The sequence below is a fragment of the Macrobrachium nipponense genome, chromosome 45, assembly GCF_015104395.2.
Source record: "Macrobrachium nipponense isolate FS-2020 chromosome 45, ASM1510439v2, whole genome shotgun sequence".
NCBI lineage: Eukaryota > Metazoa > Arthropoda > Malacostraca > Decapoda > Palaemonidae > Macrobrachium > Macrobrachium nipponense.
This window is the reverse complement of record NC_061105.1, coordinates 26,563,112-26,585,412: the sequence shown is the minus strand read 5'-3', so window position 1 is coordinate 26,585,412 and position 22,301 is coordinate 26,563,112.

Below are 22,301 nucleotides of genomic sequence, written 5' to 3'. Positions count from 1 at the left end.
GCAGAAATTTGATCACTTAGGAGGGAAGAGGAGGGACTGTTGGAAAGAATGGAGATGAGGATGGTGAGATGGAGTGCTGGAATATCACTACTGGAGAAGAGGGAGAATCAAAATATAAGAAGAATGTGTGGTATGTGTAATGTAAAGGAGAAGGCTAGAGAAGGTCGTCTGAGATACAATGGCCATGTAATGAGAAGAGAGGAGGTGGAACCAATCAAGAAAGCTAAGAACATCCCAGTGATGGGGAGGAGGAGTGTGGGGGGCCGTCAGCGGATCAGATGGATGGATGTGGTAAGGAGGGATATAAGTGAGGGGGGATTGGGGACTGGAGAAGATGCAAGGAATCGAAATAAATGGAAAAAGTTGACTCGAGCGGCCGACCCTGCTATACGGTGGGATTAGTAAGGTCGAAAAGAGAAGAAAGAAATAAATTGCCAGTGAGATCTACGAAAAACTCAAATAACATACGATAAACCTGGTGGTACCAAAAATCTAATCAATCCAGTTTGCTCTTAGGTAAGCAAGAATGAGTTCCATTTTCATTTGGACTTGGGCCATCCCCCTTACCCTAGGAGTGTTATTAGGCTCAATAAATGTTTATTTGTTGAAACCTGAAATGAGGTTAGATGAGTGCTACAACAGAGAAGCCAAAGTTACGGTACTTAGTAAAATGCTATACTGTCTGGAGGTAACTGTAAAATCATTATTATTATCTTGTAATCCACTAATGCTACAGTATTTCAAACGACATTCATGCCACCTGGAATGCGCTGGTCGGTGATTTTGCTTAAAATCACCAGGCAGTATAAGGCTAAAAGTAAATAAAAAAGTTATATCTGCTTAAAAGCAACCATGATAAGGATAACAACAATAGTGACTGGCGATAGCTTATGTTGCGTTGCATGTACAGTATGCAGCAAAACTCGTGTGACTTTTTTATTTTTGTACTGGACAAGCGTTGTTCTCAAGTTGCCACTTAGTATTAAATCTCGTATTTTTAAACGTGTATATATGAGGAAAAGTTGGTCACTTGTTATATAGAATCTTATAATTGAAATATATTGGAACCTGAAAACCAAAAATATTTCACGCTACAATATTTCTGAACGAAAACTAAATACGTTACTGTAGCATGAAAACCTCAGATCACCGTGACTTCCATGAGTCGTGTGGAATCGTCAGTCTGGACACTGTGAAAGAGGACATCGCGATGGAGAGCAAGAGAAAAGTTGAGCAGAGCATAGTCTAATGATAAAAATGGGTGCATTTGGGATATGAATTCGAAGTTATTACTTTTAGCTTTTGTGGCTTTGTGTATAAAGCAAATGTTAGTCGAGATCATGATTTCGATACTTGCAATAAATTATGGCTTAGGCTTAGGTTATAGCTAGTGCTACATAAGTCTAGTCTCCCGAGGGGTTTCTTCAGTTTGAAGAAAAGTAAATAATAAATAACTGAATAAATAAGCGAGGTGAAGAGTAATCTTCGCTATTAGAAACACAACTAATTTATATTATTTTACTTTTTACTTTAGGAATGGAAGACTATAATCAGGTCGGATATTATCAGCTACAACTGTCGAGTGCAGATTCTACAGAATGACAACTGCAACGTATTATAAACAATAATGGCTAGGCCAATGCTATTGGCTTTATAACATACTGGGCTATATTCCAGACAGCAACAAGTTGCATCAAATCTTTGTAACTTATGAAGGGTGTCTATAAGACCATAAAGCAGGATTTGTGAAATTCTTCCACAGTCTTGGTGTGGTATACTTCCGTCATTATTTGCTTCATAGGCCTATAGGCTTAATGAGAATGATATAATCGAGAAGCGCGAAGTGCACTTGGCCTACGGGTAAGGCAAGCTAAGCCATTGGCGGGCCACTATGCACCCTTCACCAGTTGGGTCTAATGAAATCTTAGGTAGATCTCAAGAAATGTAACTTAGTAAAGGCATTAATAAACCAAGCAGCAAATAATGAATATGATTGATATAATAAAACGGTACTTAGTAAAGGCATTAATAAACCAAGTAGCAAACAATGAATATGATTGATAATAAAAACGGTATAGGTTAAGTAAATGGTATACCAATATAATTATTTTTAAAAAATACGTATAATTCTTTGAAATACATAGGTCCCTGTGAAAAATAATATACAAATTCCAGCAAAACAAATAGAGTAAACACAACCTCGTCTTTTAAAACACGTCATACATATATAGCTACACATACATACATACATACAGAGAGAGAGAGAGAGAGAGAGAGAGAGAGAGAGAGGTTAATTAATATTTAGTATGTGAGCCTAGGTTGTCTATTACCGAATTAAGCCGTCTAGGAATACTGTCAACCAGTCTACTGCAAATATTTTCCCCACGCATTGACTCCCACACTGACAAGCAATGGCTTATGATGGCTTGTTTACTGTTCAGAACGGAGCCATCCCATTCCTTTGTCATAATGGCCCATAAATTTTCAATGGGATTGAGATCCGGAGATTTTGCAGGCCAGTCGATCCGAATAATTCTGGATGCTGCTGTAACCACTTTCTTACTGGCATGCTATTATGAACAGAGGAGTTGTCCATTGCCAAGAATATGGGCAACGGTTCCGGAATCAGTAGCATCCTAACAGATGGAATCAGCACCTCGTCAAGAATGTCAACATACTGCCTGCCATTTAATCGCTCATGGATTGGCACTAAAGCACCTGGTCCGCAAGACGCCATCCAACCAAAAGGCCAGCGGTTATCCTCCCACTTCGTCGATTTGGTTCTACATATTTATCCTCAAATCTGAAAAAAATAGAGAGAAGGATTTAGAGAAAATATAAATTTACAGATATTCGGAGAGAAACAATGACAGTGGGCTTACTTTTAAATATAAAAGAAACTGTTTTAACTGCAGTTCTTCCTCTCATCAATAGATCTTATGGATTAGAAAAAAAGAACTGGCGCTTTTATTAAGCCATACTTTCAGTAATATTGCTATAACACCGAACTTTTAACTTTTAAGACTTGAAGTGCATTGTTAAGAAAAACACTATAAGGTTATTCTATAAAACTATGTATATATATATATATATATATATATATATATATATATATATATATATATATATATACAGTTCTTTAATATGCATTTAACCAAAACTTATTTAAATATTAGAAACAGCTACGTCAGTTGTATTTTCTGCCAGACTTAGTTTTACAGTGAAATAATTAAAAGAAATCTTTGGTTGTAGGCCTAATAGTATATATTATGAATTCGGAAAAGAGGCATAAGGAAGTTGTCATAGCATAGTAACCTTAAACGACTTTTAAGTCAGTGCAATGTGTATTCAAACATTCACGAGACTCGAAGGAAAGCTAGCACGAACTTCCTCTGCGACTGGTTTCCCGCCAAGCAACACTTCGAAGCGCAGGCGGTCGAAGCGGAGGCGGGATTTTATAGATATTTAAACTGCTTCCTCAGTAATGACAATTCCCAACTCCCACCCTAGGTCAGATTAATTTATATCTTCTCTTGCATTATTTCTCCCTGATTACATCGTAACTTCCATTAAAGATATTTGTCAGCAGGTTTAAAAACCAGTGTAAGAGGAATTACTATTCATTAAAGCTTTAGCATATATACAGACTAGGCCTATAATACAAAGTATATCACACCTAGGCTACCACGTAAAAATATAAGGCAAAATAAGTAAATGTTCATTACCTGGTTTTTCCTGGACGCCAGTAGTGCAGTCTTCCCTGTTGGTCGTTGCAAAAAGTCTTCTCGTCACAAAATATAACAGTTTCCCAAAACTGCTCGCTCTTGGACAGATATTCGAGCGCAAAACCCGAGACGATGGTCCATATGCGTCTGTGTAAGTAGAGGCTTGAGCGCAGGTTTCCTACATAGAAGACCAGCTTCTCGAAACCGACGTCTTACAGTGTCAACTGATGTTTGTATATTTGTTTCTCGTCGTTTCACTGAAAATGATGACGAAAACGGGTGTTTGGTTATAAAGTTAATTAACACTTCGTCTTCTTCTGCGGTTGTGCAGCGGGGTCTCCCAGATCTAGGGTGGCTTTTCAATCCTTCTCCGTCGTTGTATCGTTTTAGCCATCTATACACAGTTGTCTTGTTGATATTAAGACGATTAGCTATGTCTTTTTTTGAAAATCTGGCGAGATGCAGCTCAACTATAGCTCTCCTTGTTGGGGGTGACGTTTCCGGTCGCTGTCGGGTTGCTCCAACCATGTGGCAAATGACCACAGTTGACGTCATGTTAGGCCACGCCCACAACTACATCTCCGTTACGTTCATTACATTAAATAAATTACTATGATGGCTAACATGTAAAATTCGTTTAATATTACGTCTTTTCATATTTACCATGATTAAAAACTAAGGTGTTAATGTTTTTTCTAATGACCTAGCATATTTTGATAAAAAATATAACATTATACTATAAAACCATGCTAAATGAACTGTATCTTTTTATGAGCGAAGTTCCAAAATGTTTCGCCGTTGCAATTCAGTGTCATTAGAAATGTGAAGAAGGTAAGAGTTGCCAGTTAGTCACTTTTTGAACGAAAATCACTGAAATCGGGTCACTCGAGTTTTGCTGCATACTGTACATCAGGCAATCAAAAGCAAAGTAGAAGTTGCAAATATGCATGTGGATACGCATGTTAGCTCTCTGTAGAGATAGACTTATAGGTGATGCTTTATAAAGTGCCTGGGTATCAGGCTATTTCCTCTGAAATTAAGTTTTTGGTTGTTTGGAAGATCATATTAAATTCGAATGTTCAATGAAGAGGGTTTAATCATCTAGTCAGGTAAGGCACTATTCTTCCTTTATCCAAGAAAAAAGTGCTGCTGAAAAGAGACATGTGCCAAGGCAAAGCTCTGCTTTGATAGCCTATATGCAATTATTGAATGATTAACATCATAGACCATATGCACTGTATTCTTTTTGAAAGCAAAGGCTATTGGGAGTGACATCCGGTATCCATTTATAGTTGAGACTAGACGTTGAATAAAGGAAATATTGAAATAAAAAAGCAGGGAGAGTTTCCGAAATTTGGCATTAGCAGGGACGAAGAAGCTATCTAACAAGGAGGTCCAAGGATGAAAAATGCAACCGCATTACACTGCAAATCTAATTTCTGATGGATATTGTGCCTATTGAATCAATCTGCAGTCACCCCATTCATAAAAACACGAGTCATCGTGAGTCTCCGACTTCTTCATTATTTCTTAAATTTTACCAGCCCGTTTTCAAGAGGCACTGTCAACCAATGATGATCCCTGTTAAACCTAACCTTATTCTCGGTCCCTATACAATAGGATAAGGAACTATCTCTCTGACACATTTACAAATTGGTGATGGGTACCTTCAGGCAATCTTGTGTCTCCAGAGTATGAAACTTTATCCTAAAGAATTCTTCATATGCTCCTTCTGTCCTTTGATGATGAACTTTCCTGTACTTAAAAATGTATTTTTCTTAATAGAGCTGTAAATATAGGCGTGAGGATTTCCCAAATGAACCTCTACAGGATTTTGTTTTTTGTAGACGTTTTTTTGGGGCTTCTTTCTTTTCCATTTGAATCTTATTCAGTTTTATTATGTAAATATTAAATTCTGTGTGCCCTTTCTTATTGGGTTCTTCGATTCTGGGGTAAAGTTTATCATTAGGCTACCTCTCATACACACGCACGCACATATTTAACATCTAAGTATAATGCCTTATAACGAATGGTGCCTTTGACGAATTGCAGACGGCAGATTCCTGGGATTCGCTGCAGAAGAACTTTAATATATATATATATATATATATATATATATATATATATATATATATATATATATATATACTATATATATACATATATATATATATATATATATATATTATATATATATATATGATATATATACATCTATAATCACATATATAGAGATATTATTATATATATATATATGATATATATGTATATATAAATATATATATATATAGATATATATATATATATATATAGGGTGCATTTAAAATGTATTGCTGTCCTGCGAAATGAGAGTAAAATGGTAGATCAGGAGTTCAGAAAGATGTAGTGTCGGAACATTGTATCTGCTGATGCTGCACCTTGAAATGGTGACGTCAAACGGGAGAGGAATGTCCCTCGTTATCGAGACAAAAGTGTGTATATATATATATATATATATATATATATATATATATATATATATATATATATATGTATATATATAAACACTGTCTATTCTGAAATTGTTCTTGTTTGTCTGTCTGTCTGTCTGTCCGTCTCTCATTCTCTTGCCGTTCTGCTCTTCTGACTGTCACAATATTGCCTCGAGTAAACTAGGACTAAATCGATCATCTAGCTCACGAGTGGGAAACCAATCACGCACGAACGCCATTAGCATAGGTAATGAGAGCGCTCTTCATCCTGTGTGGGATTTCCTTTTATTTTTTCTTCTCTTTTTATTACTTCTTGGTTTATTACCAATGTGTTAAGGTATTTTGCTTGTCATCTTCTTTGCTGTACTTATACCGCCGCTAATGAAGTTGAACGAAATCTTGTTCCATTTGATTTCCATGAAACTGATCCTGTCAAGCGGAACACTGTCGCACCTCCGACCATTCACAGCTTAAGGCAGCGGCAAGAGGGAGTTGGAGTGGTTAGACAGCAAGGTAGAGAGTTCCAGAAAATACAAGAAATGAAACACTAGGATCTTAAGTGAAACTAGGACAAAACCCCACAGCAGGGAGTCAAGTCTGAGCTCCCGGGCTGGAGGATCGAAGCAGGGAAGCAGAAATGGAGGTCGAGTTACAGATTAATCGCAAACACCATTTAGCACTGCGTAAACTGCACCACGTGAGGTGCACTGACGGCACTAACCCCCTACGGGATAAAGACAAAGGAGGATAGGCTAAAAGATGAGGTATACTTGTAAGCAGAAGAGGCGTGAATAACCAATTATTGATATTTATAGAGTTTTAAAGAAGTGATAAACATAAAAATAACTGAATATACTTGCGGAAGAATTTTGATGTATTCTGGATCACCATTATTATTATTACAGACTCACGTGTCTATGAAGCTTTCCGTCTTTACATTTGTTATGGGGGAAAGGGGTGAGGGGTAGGGGCTTTGTGGGGGTGGTGGATAAGAGGGGAGTAGAGAAAAGCCAAGAACCCATCAGTGAACTCGAGTCAGTCATACAATAGAAAGAACAAACACGTTCGACCATATAGCGTTTTCCCTATTCTTTCCTTCTTCCTCTTCTTATTCCTATTATTCTTTAAGGAGCAGGTGATGGGAGGATGCTTAGCCAACCGTATTGCTTATTCTTCGAGCTGTGTCAACACCGATTCGTCAGTGGACCATCGGCAGTACAGCACGTTCATCCGTTATCAGGTGTTGAATTCATATATGTGTGCATAGTATATATATATATATATATATATATATATATATATATATATTATATAATATATATATATATATATGTGTGTGTGTGTGTGTGTATCTATAATATATATATATATATATATATATATATATATATATATATATAATATCTATATATATATTGTTATGGAAAGTCATGGGTTCCATGCAGGTTCAACAAACAAAATCAATAAAATTAAAAATGGATCTGGAAAGACTGGCAGGAGTAGAGAAAACAACAGGAAAAGGACTTCAACAAAACACCAAAATTACCTTAAAGCTGCTTTATCAACCTAAATCATTCACATATATACAAGTGAGTCAGGTTTTGTCCAAAATTAATTACATTACCATAATAAATTAAACTGCAAACTAGTCAATATTCGATGCAGCAAAAATAGAGATCACTTGAATAAAAATCATCAATGTAATAAACAGTAAACATTTCAATTTAAGTTAACAACACTTTAGTTAACAAATACTTTAGTTACATCAAAAATAAAACAAATCAAGACAGCATAAACAAATGCACCAACAGCATCAAATAAAATAATGGTATAACAACCTTCATAAATTGCACACATGGAAATATTTAAGCAACATAAATGCACACAACATGGAAATACTTAAACAGCATAAATACCAATGGCTAATAAATAGGTAAACAATATAACAAATTAAGCAGCATGAATACCAAATTACTTGAACAAAATAACAAGGTAACAACATTATCTGGAGAATTACATTTAACATAACCTCGTTCAGTACAAAAACGCCACGACAATCTACACAGAGATGACAAAACCACGAATCGTCTAAGAGGACGAACACCATTGAACTTCTGCACGATCATTGAAAAACCACCCTTTGATAGCCAACAGGAACATTTCCAAAATCACACAGATAATCGCCAGAGTCAAGGCAACAGCCAGTCTACTGTCAAACAGAACAACAACACTGTTCCACCGATGAACAAGGTTCAGCCATCAAAACCATCCTCGAACTGCAGAGGGCCACAGGTAGTGAAATGCCTTTAGTTCCAAAATTTTCCAAGCTGCTATGCTTTCGAGATCCATACTCGCTGCTATCCCAAACCTGACTAAAGTTAACAAAAACGTGAAGGGCAAAAGTCACCTCTTACAAAGAGAAAAACAACCACTACTGGGTAAGGAGGACACCTTCAACAAGGGAACAATGAGAGAGAGATTGTTCCTGACGAAAACAAGCACTGAACATTACTTTATATATATATATATATATATATATATATATATATATATATATATATATATATATACATACATATATTATATATATATATATATATATATATATATATATATATATATATATATATATATAGTGGGAGATTCCCAACATTAAAATTAAGATCCCACACCTGGACAGGATTAAAATGTTGACACACACTTGGAAACTCTAGCCCTCTTGCTTTTACCTACCCAAATACCTTGATCATTGTCCAGCAAATGCCAGTCCCTAGAGACACAGGACGAAATCCCTTGCCTTGATCGTGACCAATCCTACATAAGTTTAACAGGTAAATCACTCCCCCAAAGATTAATATTACATAAACTGTCAGTAAGGTAAGGTCAACAGAACTCAGGTAGTTTTTAAACCACATAAATAACCATAACTACAGAATAAACTGGAATTTGTCACATATAATCTATAGCAGCAATTGTTGATTCCAAAGCCAGATGGTAGCATCAGCACTGATTAAACAGAGAAATACAATGAACCTTTCAAAAGGCATGAGGGACTCCAACCAGTGATTAAGAAGATTAAGAAGCTATCAACTGGAGTGACGTAACAGTTGACCTCTAAAACTCTTTGAATAAATATTACTTTTTATCATTCTTATTTCCTTCATATACTGGCCTGTAGAGGGAGAAAGTTATTCTCTGAATTATAGTATTAGTTTTCTACCTTTTGGCATTTATATGGGCTACTCTTTTTATGTATATATATATATATATATATATATATATATATATATATATATATATATATATATATATATATAACAGTGGGCCATATAAATGCCGAAAGGTAGAAAACTAATGCAGGTGGGAAATGGACGAAGAAGCCCTTTCTTCTCGTGGTGGGTTTCAGAGCTACGAATACCACTGAAATAAGATCTACCTCACTTTTTTGTGAGAACTGATAATCCATTTACCTCTTCCGTACGTATCGGCTCTGGATATATCTCCTCCACCTAATATGGAGTGAATTTTAAGCTAAGGGCACCATTTGAAATCGGCTGCATACTAGATGTCTCCGCATTTCTGGTGCTACCCTTACAACCGAAAAAAAAATGCGTATCTAGAAAATGTCCATGAGGTCTCTGCAAAGCTGCACCAGGCGGCTTTCGGAGCTTTATGCCTAGGCAGATCATCTTCGATTCAGAGGGGGGAAAATGATGACTCTTGCGCATATATATATATATATATATATATATATATATATATATATATATATATATATATATATATATATATATATATGTGTGTGTGTGTGTGTGTGTGTGTGTGTGTGTGTGTGTGTGTGAATGTATGTGTGTATTAATATGTATGAATTCACAATTATCGTTTAATAACATCACATTCAGTATACCTTACGAAATACTGACATCCAAAGGGAATTATAATTGGTAAGTGCTTCTGCACTAGCAGCCAGGATTCGAGCCGTCGCCTGCTTAGAGACAACAGTAGAGAGTGACTAAACTGCTAAGACGTACAGTTTTTTTTATGCACTTGCGTATTTTTGTGTAGAATCTTATGATATCCTCAGTAAATAGTTCTTGCAGCTGTCACAGCCAAAAGCCACGGTGCACTGGTCAACGGACGCCTCACCTGACGGGTTAATTGTTAAAGGAGGTTTATTCAAGGAAAATTCCACTTCGTTAAGGAAGCGCTTGTCATTTACAGTTCCATTTTGGTGTAAGTTATTCCCATGCTATAATGAATTCGATATTAAATTGCATCCAGTTTAATGTTTATAAATATGGAAAGTCTCGCGTGTGCAAGTGACTAAATATCTCTATGTATGTATGTATAGAGTATGTATATATAATAAGTTCTATATATATAATATATATATAATTATATAGTATATATATAAATATATATTATATATAGATATATATATATCCCTCGGCAATAGTTTGCCTTCACTTAAAAAAACCAAGGTGATAAACATCTAGAGAAAGCTGTATGATTACACAAATTCCCATTGTTGAAATTCTACATAATAACTGATATTATCCTTTACCCGTTAATTGACCTGGCTTTCTCTCTGACCCGTTGGGACTAAAGCATTTCCTCAGGAAGAGAGAGGAGAGAGAGAGAGAGAGAGAATGGTAGCTGAGGCTCAGGGGAAATCCCTTTTAAGACCACTGCCCTTTCCAGTTCTTGTGCAAGGGAATGACCTGCTTTCCCTACACGTAGTAACTTTGCAACTTCCTTGCAGGTTGCGGCTTCTATGCAATATATTTTTGCGGGAGGGCGGAGGGCCTGGGCGTCTTGTCTATGAATCTGGGTCCTCATCGGCTGCTACGCCATGTTTAGAATTGCTGGATTCACTCCTGGTTTTTTTCAGTTGGTCTTAGATGTCTTAGTACGTGGCTGGGGTATTTTCTTTTGAACTGGAGGAAATTCTGATTGAATGAGAACAAGACAAATAGGCAATCCTGAACTCGACATGAAGTTGCCAAAAGTCACTTTTATGCAGGAAAGGTTGGTGAGAGCAGGATATTGTATTTGTGATCATTGTATCATTGCAGTAAAAGATGACAGTAATATAAGTATATCGACAGTAGAGACGTTATGTACTCTCGTCATTGATCATTTTAGGTCTTAAAGAAAGATCAGACAAGTAATGAACGTCCCAGTAAATGTCAATTTAAATCAACAAAACGGAGCATACTAAGCAAGCAACAATATATATATATATATATATATATATATATATATATATATATATATATATATATATGTGTGTGTGTGTGTGTGTGTGTGTGTGTGTGTGTGTGTTGTATGTAAACGTAACCTTTCGGTATATGGGTGATTTATCATATTCACCTCCATACGTAGTATATTATGAATCTGTTCTTTATTAGACAAGTTGTTTCTGTGCTTTCTCACGGCCAATCCTGGAGGTACTTGTTAGATGCCCAGTACAGGTTAGGAAGACCTTTGAGATGAAGCAAATGACAGTTTTTAAAGGTGAAGAGATCGGGAGGGGCAGAATTTCCGAAACGAAGGCCAAACACGCAAGAGCTGTTTTGATAAACTTCACAACGTTGATAACGACCGACATGGCCTCTCCAATAGAGGCAAATTAATTGATTCATAGAGGATCAAGGAAATCAGAGTGTTCCAGATTCTGGAGGTGAATGGTATGAAAAGAGAATGATCCTGTACGAGTTTAGAGAGTAGTACCTCACTCAGATAATGTCTTTCGATTCCATTTTGTCTCTCCCTCCTTAACTATCCAACCTTTTTATTTTTCTCCAATGTTCAACTCTTATTCAAGAACACTGTCTACTGATGAGCCCTGTGAAACGATAAAAGTGATTTACAATGAAAATCACAATAAGATGGAGACGCTTAGTATCTGTAAAGCAAATAAAGTACTCTTCAGTTACGAAAAATACTCATTCAATTTTGGTTTATTATCAGAAAACGCGACATTGGCCTAAATCCTCAGCAGCATTACATTAGGTTTCTTAGAAGCGTTTTCATTAATTTCAGGGGAGATTTTAATTGGAAATCACAGAAATATTCTATCACAATATGCATTGATGGAGCGTTTCAGACAAGGCAGCCCTAATATCTTTAATTTGATGATAATGTTTTACTGAATACATTAACAAAAGTTATTCTTGCCATTTCGTTTGCCCATCTTAGCGAGACAAAAAAAATTTGTGGTGCTTAATATTAACGCATACAAAATGGGTGGGGCGGGGGGAGTGTTCTTTCGCTCAATTCTAACTAGCACTTCGTCAACCCAGTAGCTTTGTAAATTGTGGATAAGGAGACTGAAAAAGGAACTGGCAATAGCAATAATGAATCTTAAAAGTTGCGATAGCCCTGTAGTTTTTCTGGTTAATATTGGCACTCGTCTACGGGTGGGTCCTCGGTGCTGTATGAAGCACTGGTTAAGCCCATCAAAAAGTCATTAATGTCTATAGTGAACCCGGTTGTGATGACGGAACAATAAGTTACCGACGTAGTGTGGAGGCTTTCTTAGTTTAGATGCTCCGCAGGTTGAACTGTACCAAGAATTACACGCAATGAACATATCACATGAGAGAGAGAGAGAGAGAGAGAGAGAGAGAGAGAGAGAGAGAGAGAGAGAGAGAGAGACTTAAGAGTGGATTTCCACTTAATTCTTGAGGACGTGTGGGCATTGAATTTGAAGCTGGAGAGAGAGAGTGAGAGAGAGAGAGAGACTGAAATTCATTATTCCTTAGAAAGCTGAAGGAGGCCAATTAGCAGAGTGGGTCACAGGTTCAGTATTTGCATAAGCTGCCATGTCTGACTGCCTGATAAAAATTACAATCAATAACCTCAGTTACAGAAATTTCCTCGCTAATTTCGTAAGAGCTCCCAAGAATTCAGTTACCTTAAAAATACTTCAGTGTTTTTTTTTTTTTAATGATTTGAAATGCAAAATTGACCAAAACACCTGCTTAAGCTTTCTTTAGCAAGACCAGGACCGAAGAAGGCAAGAAGGAAAGTGGAAAGTGAAAAAATGTAAACCTTAATCTTTAAAAAAAAAACTGGCAAAACTGCCTTTTGAAGGATAGGAATACAAGGCAGGGAAAGAATTCCAAAGTCTAGCACCAGAAGACAAGGAGTTCCCGTACCGCTTAGTCCAAAGATTACACAGGTATGTGAAGAGAACTTTGACTACTGAACTTGCAAATTGATTGGCAGAGCTGTAGCATAAGGCAAAGCTCTGGTAATATTAGTCATCCCTAGCCTCTACTTCCACAGCTATTCATGTCTGTCTTCTGCCCTTGGGTTGTTGCCATCAGGGTACATCTGTTCAGAGCTCTCTTTGTACGTCCTATGCCAATTGCTTTGATTCTGAGCACAATTTGCTAAGTCTGCTGTAGTACCTAGGATCCCGGAAACCTCGTGCTGCACGTGACATACATTGTCATTTGTGGTAAGATGCAATTTGCAATTCAACAAACTTGCTGTACATATTAAGTTCAAATCATGCAGTTGTTTGCCTTAATACTTAGAATTTGTTATTTTTAAAATTTGCAAATTTGACTTGGTTAATTAAGGTTCATGTGGTAGTCACGAGTTTCATGGCTCCGTGAACGCTGTCACATCATGAAATACATATTATAACTGTATCATCCAGAATATGAACTGAAATATGGGCCAAACATTGCCAAGAGGTCAGCTGCAGCTTATTACTTATGGTAATGACTTATTACTTTTAACTAACTCCCTGGGCATCAAGGTATGTAACCTTTCAGTTCTAATGACCTTACAAGAGAAAGCAAAACGCGATAAAAAAAAAAAACTAAAAGAACAAAAAGTAAATAGATGATAAACCAAGAGGACCAGGTTATTTCACAGACAGGCTATACATGGGAATTATTTTCAGAACACGCTGAGGCGAACTTATATACTTTTCCACCTAAAGATGTTCTGTAAATATTGACCCGGTCTTTACTGTCAGGGTTGTTGACCTCTTCTCTTGTGAGAGTTGCTGGCCGTTAGGAATTAACTATGTGATCAGGACAACTATTGAAATCGTCAGTTTGCCCCAACCTTTCTTAACTTTACAGCGGATCTGTAGTTTCTTCTGGGTCCGGAATCGCTTTAGTTGCCCACCTTCTTATTTGTGGCACATTAGTAATACAGCTGGTTTTTCGACAATTAAAGCTGAGCACTTTCGGGGTGGATCGGCAACAGCAAGTTACACATTCACTACCATTCAGGTCTGTTCAATCGACCAATGAAATATACAGAAAAAAAAAAGAAATGGGTCTGATTAGTACTTAAATGACCTTCATTGAAAGCTAGATGTTCCTGTGACATCTGCAACGTGTCATGAACTGCACCCGAAAATCAAATGCATCAACACAACTGAAGATCCGGGTGTGCACCAGTGTTGCCAGCTGTAGGGTAATTACTCTACGCGTTGGATAATCTGGGCAAAATCTCAGACGGCAGGGCAATATTTTCAAGTGTATGGTAATTGTAACAAGGTAGGTTTAGATCAATACGCTTATTAGCATTCACGATATTGCATATAAACATAATATAAAGATTTATTTATTATCATAGCCGCAGAATGTTGTGTTATTTTCAGTTGCGTAGGGTAAATTTCTCGTCTCGTTGGCGGCGTATAGGGTTAGAGGGGTTGGCATCACTGGTGTGCATAGCAGTGGGGGAAAATGTCGCTGTATGGGCTAAAGAAATTCAGATAAGTTTCTAGATCCAATAAAATATGGAGACGCATTCAAAAAATGCAAAGCAATGCCCACGTATTTGCACCTGCATAACTACCCACGAAAAAGAAAAAAAAAATATTCTCATGCGCAGGTGAGGTATAGTGGCATACTCACGTAAAGGCAATTACGTGAACTCACGACTCATTTGCAAATTGCTGGGTCGCAATCGGCGTGAACAGATTTATGACTTATTGATATCCTCTCTCTCTCTCTCTCTCTCTCTCTCTCTCTCTCTCTCTCTCTCATATGTTTATTATGAAAAGATACCGGCTTGCCCTCTCTCTCTCTCTCTCTCTCTCTCTCTCTCTCTGTCTCACACACATACACACGTGCGGTATTTCTTTGCGTGTAATTCTCCGTCTGTCTGTCTGTCTCTCTGTGACGTAACTGAAAAAAAGAAGAGCTAACGGATTTTGCAGGCGTGGCTTTGTAACAGGAAATGCCTCAGTACTTTTCTCTTTGGCATAAGATGAATATTTTTTTACGGTGAATTTCTCTTGCGCATATAAACAATTGATCTGTGAAGAAGAAGAAGAAGACGAAGAAGAAGAAGAAGAAGAAGAAGAAGAGGAGGAGGAGGAGGAGGAGAAGGAGGGAGAAATGGGATGTTTTATTAGTAATCACTTCTGTTATCTTATATTTCTTTAGAATCTTTCATTGTACAATGCATGATGCAAATAATACTCTCTCTCTCTCTCTCTCTCTCTCTCTCTCTCTCTCTCTCTTATCGTAACTTGGAAAGTTACAAAACTATGCTCTTTTTCACATTTTCAAGCTGCGTTACAAAGGGGACGAGGTTTTTACTATTTCACTAAATGATCGAGATAGCGAAAAGGCCGGCTTGCCTACGAAAAGAAAAGGCATTATAATTTTTACAGCAAAGAAAAAAAAAAAATAAAAAATAAATAAATAAATAAATAAATAGATAAATAGATAATAAATAAATAAATAAATAAAAGTTCTGGAGCAGCCGAGTTCGAGTTTAGTAGAAAGAGGGAAAGGACTGGACGAGTGAACAACCGTTTTTCTTTTGCCTTAGTACAGCTTTGTTGAAACCAATTTAGTGTTGTTAACTTTGATCACAACAAATACAGCACTCGTAATTCATATTATTTTCTAAATAGTCAGCAGCACAGTTACAATTATTTGGTCTACTTGTGGCAGTTGACGTGCGACGTTTAAAGGTGTGTCCACACGGTCGAACAATGTCCGACGGACAAACATTGTTACCAATTTCCGCCGGTCATTGCCTTGTGAGCAGAGTAAAAGCAGAGTGGTATACAACCTTTTTGGTACCTCTTTTTGTTGCCAGATGTACTTCCATCGTTTCAGCGCTTATGACGTCATCCTGCTTCGCCTACGATATGGTAACAATGTTTGTCCGTCGGACATTGTTCGACCGTGTGGACGCACCTTAAAACACTTCCTGGTATTCAGTCACTCGTGTAGTCAGTTCACCCACAATAAAATATCTGATTATTTCGAATTTACTAAATGCTCAGTTTAGATCTGTTATTGCCGACAAAAAACATGCCATTTGTTTAAAAGGATAGTGATTTTAGTGCTACAATTTAAAGGACAAGTTGTGTATACGTGGAGGTTAAATGGCAAACTGGAACACTTAAAACGCGTTTTATATGAAACACCAGTGATTCAGTCCCTTGTTTTTCTCGGAGTCACGTAGAAGAAAGAGCTTGTTCAAGAAATGGACAAATTCTAGAAGCTTTTTGCCATCGCCAACGTATATGAAAAGAGAAGGATCTTCGCCGAGGGAGGGTTAACAGAGTACATGCAGGTGGAAGGTGAACAACGAGAGAAAACTAAATAAGCAAATACATAGATAAATTTAAAACATTTTGGGATGACTACTGTGGACTGCGTTGTCTGTGGTCTGAATTACTCGAGCGTTGCTGTTGCGTGTATGCATGTTTGTATGCATGCTTGGTCAGTTATCCATGTGTCATTATCTTATTTTTATCTTATTTTTTTATACACGAGACTTTTCCTTTTTCCACATAGTCATTTGTATGATAATACTATCTTTAATAGAGTGGGTCTATTAAAGATAGTATTTAGCGGCACGTGAAGACATTTTACTTGTTCAACGATATATACCTGGAAGTGAATCATTTAATAATAATAATAATAATAATAATAATAATAATAAGAATAATAATAATTAATAATAATAATAATTAATAATAATAATAAATAATAATTAATATGCTTTATTGTCACCTCAGGGCCATATACATTGAATATACAAAATACAGACAGTAACATACACAATTTAGATACATGAGACATGATAAAAAAGAAAAAGAAAATGAATAATCGGCACTTATCCACAAAATAGCTGAGGTAGCATAAAAGCTAGTAATCATAATACTGGTAATAACAGTAATAATATTGGTGAGAAAAAAATATGCATTGAGAGTAATAACAGTTAGTGCACAAATTATATAACTCAAATTTCAACTAGAGACCTTAGGGGGTTACAGTAGTCAGGTCCAGAGGGCTAAATACAAAAATTGAATGTACAAAAAAAAAAATTAACTTGATAGTTATCATAGTAATAAAGAAAAATTAAAATAACAGCAATAAATGTAATAATGACAAAAACTGCTGATGACATCTTGCCAATACAGAGATTAAGTCCTTTAGGGGACAAAGGCCTAATTTTTGGGTTACCAGACTGGACATTGTTCGCCTAACAATGATTTTTAAATTGTCCAGGCGGTTTTCTATGAACATCTGTGTGGCGGAGTGGTAGCGGAGAGTGTTTGTGAGGCGTCTCAGAATGTCATTGAGCACAACAGTGATGCGTCTCATGGTCTCTCGGGTATAGTTCGTCCAGAGGGAACACCCATAGATACTGTAGCAGTACGAGCGGAAGAGCAGCAGTTTCACGTCTCGGTGACAGAAGGCAAACCTCCTTGCAATCATGTTACCAGTTGCACATAGTTTACGACGCCTCTGTTCAATGTCTGCCGTATCTTTTAGGTCGTCGGTGATAATGTGACCCAAATACGGAAATTCGTGCACAAATTCCAGCCGATGGTTAAAGAAATGAAAATATAAAGTTAACGTTGTATGATAATAATGATAGACATCATAAAATAAATTTTTTTAAAATAACCTTACAGAGGACAAACAAACCTAATTTACTGGACTAGAAAACACACACACAACAACTAAGAGCACAAAACTAGAGACGAGAGAGAGAAGAAGAGAGAGAGAGGAGTGATTGGAAGAGAGAGGAGAAGGAGGGTTGGTACCTGCTTTCAAATCTCGTCTTTCACAAGTCTTCTAAATATGTTGCAGAGAAGGATTGGCTGTTACTCTATCACCTGTCTTTCTTCAGTCTCTCTCACGGAGAAGGTGTATTGTTGCGATAATTTTCTTCAGATCTGCAGATTTATGTTACATCTTTTCTGATCAATATTGGTTAACGGGCAAATATCCGCGGAACTGGGCTAGAGGTAGCCTCGCAGTATCTCTGATCAGTAATGTACTGGACATAGAGTGCATAGCTTCCTAGTATTCATTTGCTTATTTGTATATCATTCTCTTGATTGCTCATTTAGTTCTTTGCTTGCTATTATATATGTGTATATATATTATATATAATATATAGTATATATATATATATATATCTATATATATATATAATATTATATATATATATGTAATATTATGATTTTATTTTATATATATATATAGAAAGTTTTTGCCACGAATGAAAAAGAATGAAAAGCGAGATAGCCAAGCACTTTCGGTCTAGTTCGACCCTGTACTCAGCTTAACTCATTTCTTTCCTTCGTGGCAAAAAACCTTTATTTATACATAGCATCACGTTTTATATACTTCGTGATCAAGTTATTCATATATATGTATATATATATATATATATATATATATATATATATATATATATATAACATATAGACACATATATATATATATATATTATATATATATATATATATATATATATATATATATATAAATACATATATATGTATATATAAAGTTTGACGAAACCTATCAGTTGCAAGTGAAAGGTCAGAGAATAATATATATATATATATATATATATATATATATATATATATATATATATATATATATATATAATATATATATATATATATATATATATATATATATAATTATATATTACAAATACTTCACTATCATCCTCATGAATGTGCCCAGCAGTGCTCCAGTGTGTTGTGATTCTTAGAAAGAAAGCCATAAAGATGCAGAGTGGTATTAGAAGAAAATAAGTGATGTAGTTATCTGATTGCACCAAGTCTTTTTCAGCAAGTCCTTTTTGGGATGTGGTTCTCTAACATGGCTGTGGCCCACCAGTCGACCTATTACCGGATATCTAATTCAAGACGGTCGCGATGGGTACCTCAGGAAGGGAAACCAAAACTTTGGCTAAGGAGGGAATAAAGAAAAAGAATTGTAATGTAGAGAAAGAACTTAAGGAAATAACGGGACGTAACCGCAGCAGAAAGAGAGGCCACTTGTATTTTCACATAATTTTTATTCTTGATATGCTAAAATTCATTCATAATTATTTTCATCTTTATTTTTCTAAGTTCATTTTTGGTGATTTCAGTCACTGGCAAAAAGACGAGATGCAGATAAGTTTGCGCTCTATTCTTTTGGCTGCAGATAGTGTAAGAAGAGAGAGAAAGATATGATGATGAAAGTATTAATTTAAGATCATAAAAACACAGTGGGAAATGCCAGGCAAGCCTTGTCTTGTCTGACCAGAATATATAATCTCGATTTATAGGAGAAACTCGTTGTTTATGCAGATATGACTTGCAAAGGATTTAACACGATCATTACTTTTCTTATGATACTCTCCCTCTCTCTCTCTAATTTTCTTTTTCTTCTTCTTTTTCTTATTCCTTCTCCTTATCTTTTCGTGTCGCTTTACTATTTTTCCCTGTATTTCCTTTTCCTTCTCTGTTACTATTTCTCTCTCTCTCTCTCTCTCTCTCTCTCTCTCTCTCTCTCTCTCTCTCTCTCTCTCTTCCTCATTTTCTTCAACGATTTACCTTTCTTTACTGCGTCTACGTTCAGGTTACCCTGATTACCCTACCACCGTCCTTTCCAGTGGTGTACCTGCACTCCCTTCTGAAAGCATAATAAGCCAAGGAGAGAGACCACAATTGCTGAAGTTCCATGTGGATAGGAGAGTACTGGAATCATGTCCTGGCAGATGCTATAAGGGTTCCACTCTTTAACTGTTTTGGTTTATCTTGCCACAAATTTCCAGTGTGATGATCCCTTCTTTGGAGGAGAGACAATGTCAACCATTTGATCCTGTTGGGGTGACCAAGTTGCATACTCAATTATTCATTTATTAGGTGTTGTAATGAAACCCCAGAGGTTATATTGCAGGTTCTCGCATTATTCTTATTCTTTCCTGGACACTGACCAAAGTTTGGGAGTGTCACCTTTGTCAAGGCAATGGACCTCCTCCTACAAGAATAAAATTACGTAAAAACCAAATGAATTCTTTCAAGTTAAAAAAAGTCACAGATTGTCAGATTGTCGGGTTGCTGTTTGTTTTCTAAAATGTAGCTTGTTGGGTTTTAGTGCGCTAAGATGTCCACTTGCAATAATTCAATTGTAATGAAAACTTCATCAGCAGAATTGTTTGTTCTTCCGACAAGTACTGTAACATGAATAAAATTGTCCAAAACTCATTATCTCTAAAAGCATGTGGGTGTTGAATTATCATAGGGCCTTAAGAATTTCTAATTCGTCTGCTTAAAAACCCTTGTCTAATTCTCTTTTCCTCTCACTGACAATAAAACTGGTTTTATTTGTCTTTAATTTGAGATTGTTATACACCCAACGACATTGAGCGTTCAGTGAAGATTAGTTTTCTTTTGGCTCAAGGTTACAAACTTTATAGGCGTTTCTGCAACACCATCCATACCTTGTTGTCAATCCACAATGAAATGGCAAGAATGACCTTAGAGGACCTTTAAACAGAGTTCACAGTAGAATGCTACAGTATCAATGGTTCGAGTACAATGTAATGTTTGATACTACGTGAATAATGATGAAAAACAAGGCAGTCCAAAATTCTTTTGTTAGCAAGCCCGCACAAAAATTTGAAGTTAAAGCTGATTTCAGGCAAATTGCTTTAGTACGAGGAATACCAAATTTCTAACCATTACTATGATCTGGCCTTTTCCAGTGCTTTGAGTACTGCGTTTGCTCCCATACATATGATAGAACCTCACATAACTGTACTTGAAGTCGATGAGGTAATTAACTTTTCACGTCACAGCCCCTTTATTAGCTTGGTTAACAGTCCTACAACCTGCTGTGAAATATAGTATCATCTAAGTGCAGAGTAAATGGAGAACAGCTGCCATCTTTTCTTGGAATTGGAGGTGTCATGGGAAAGCATCAATAATCGATGATGTCACCTTTGGCCTAGTAAGAATAAACAACTTATACTCCAGAGGCAGTCTGGTCCATATGAACGAAATCCCCCCATTTTACTCTGATGATCTGTAGACCAGACAGTTGAGTGAAGAATACCGGCCTTTTTATGGGAAACACTTGTATTTCAACCATTCTTTCGGCTAAAAGTTTCTCAGCCTAGAATTATGACAAAGTGGACATCTGATTCAGCTGTGGTACATTACCTATCAAAGTTAGATTGGCAGTGAAGAAAAGGAAATTAAGAAATAAAGTGAGGCACTCATAGGGAAGTGTGACAACAAAGACATCACAAAGCTAGACTGCAGAAATCCTTAAATACTACACCAGGGTTAGATGGGATTGCACATAATGCTATTAGGTTCTCCACAACAGTGAATGTGAATCTATTACCCAAGCTTCACAGCGTGACGTGGTTAGGACAGCTCTTGCCCAAAGCAAGGAAAAAGTCATTCTTCATATAACAGTACCGAAACCATAATAACCATATATAAGCAAACAAATAAGAAAATAATCAAGGCAATTAGGGCATTCAAAGCATTGTGATAGCATAGGATTAGTCATACCGCCAGTGCAAGTATATGGTTGTCAACTCAGAGAACCAGGTGTTAAAAGTTGTATGAAGACCAAGAATAAAACAAATATCGGCAGTAAGGTTACACACTCTTTGGAAAGTGCAAGTGTACTAGTGGTAGAACAACTATATTCAGTAAATGGTATGCTCAATAATGGAGTACAGTAGCAGCTACAGTATATTGATACTCTGGAAATAATTCTGAACAATGCTGCAAGAAGCATACTGGGTTACCCAAGTGTTAGACAAGAAATATTGAGGAATGAGGCATGAC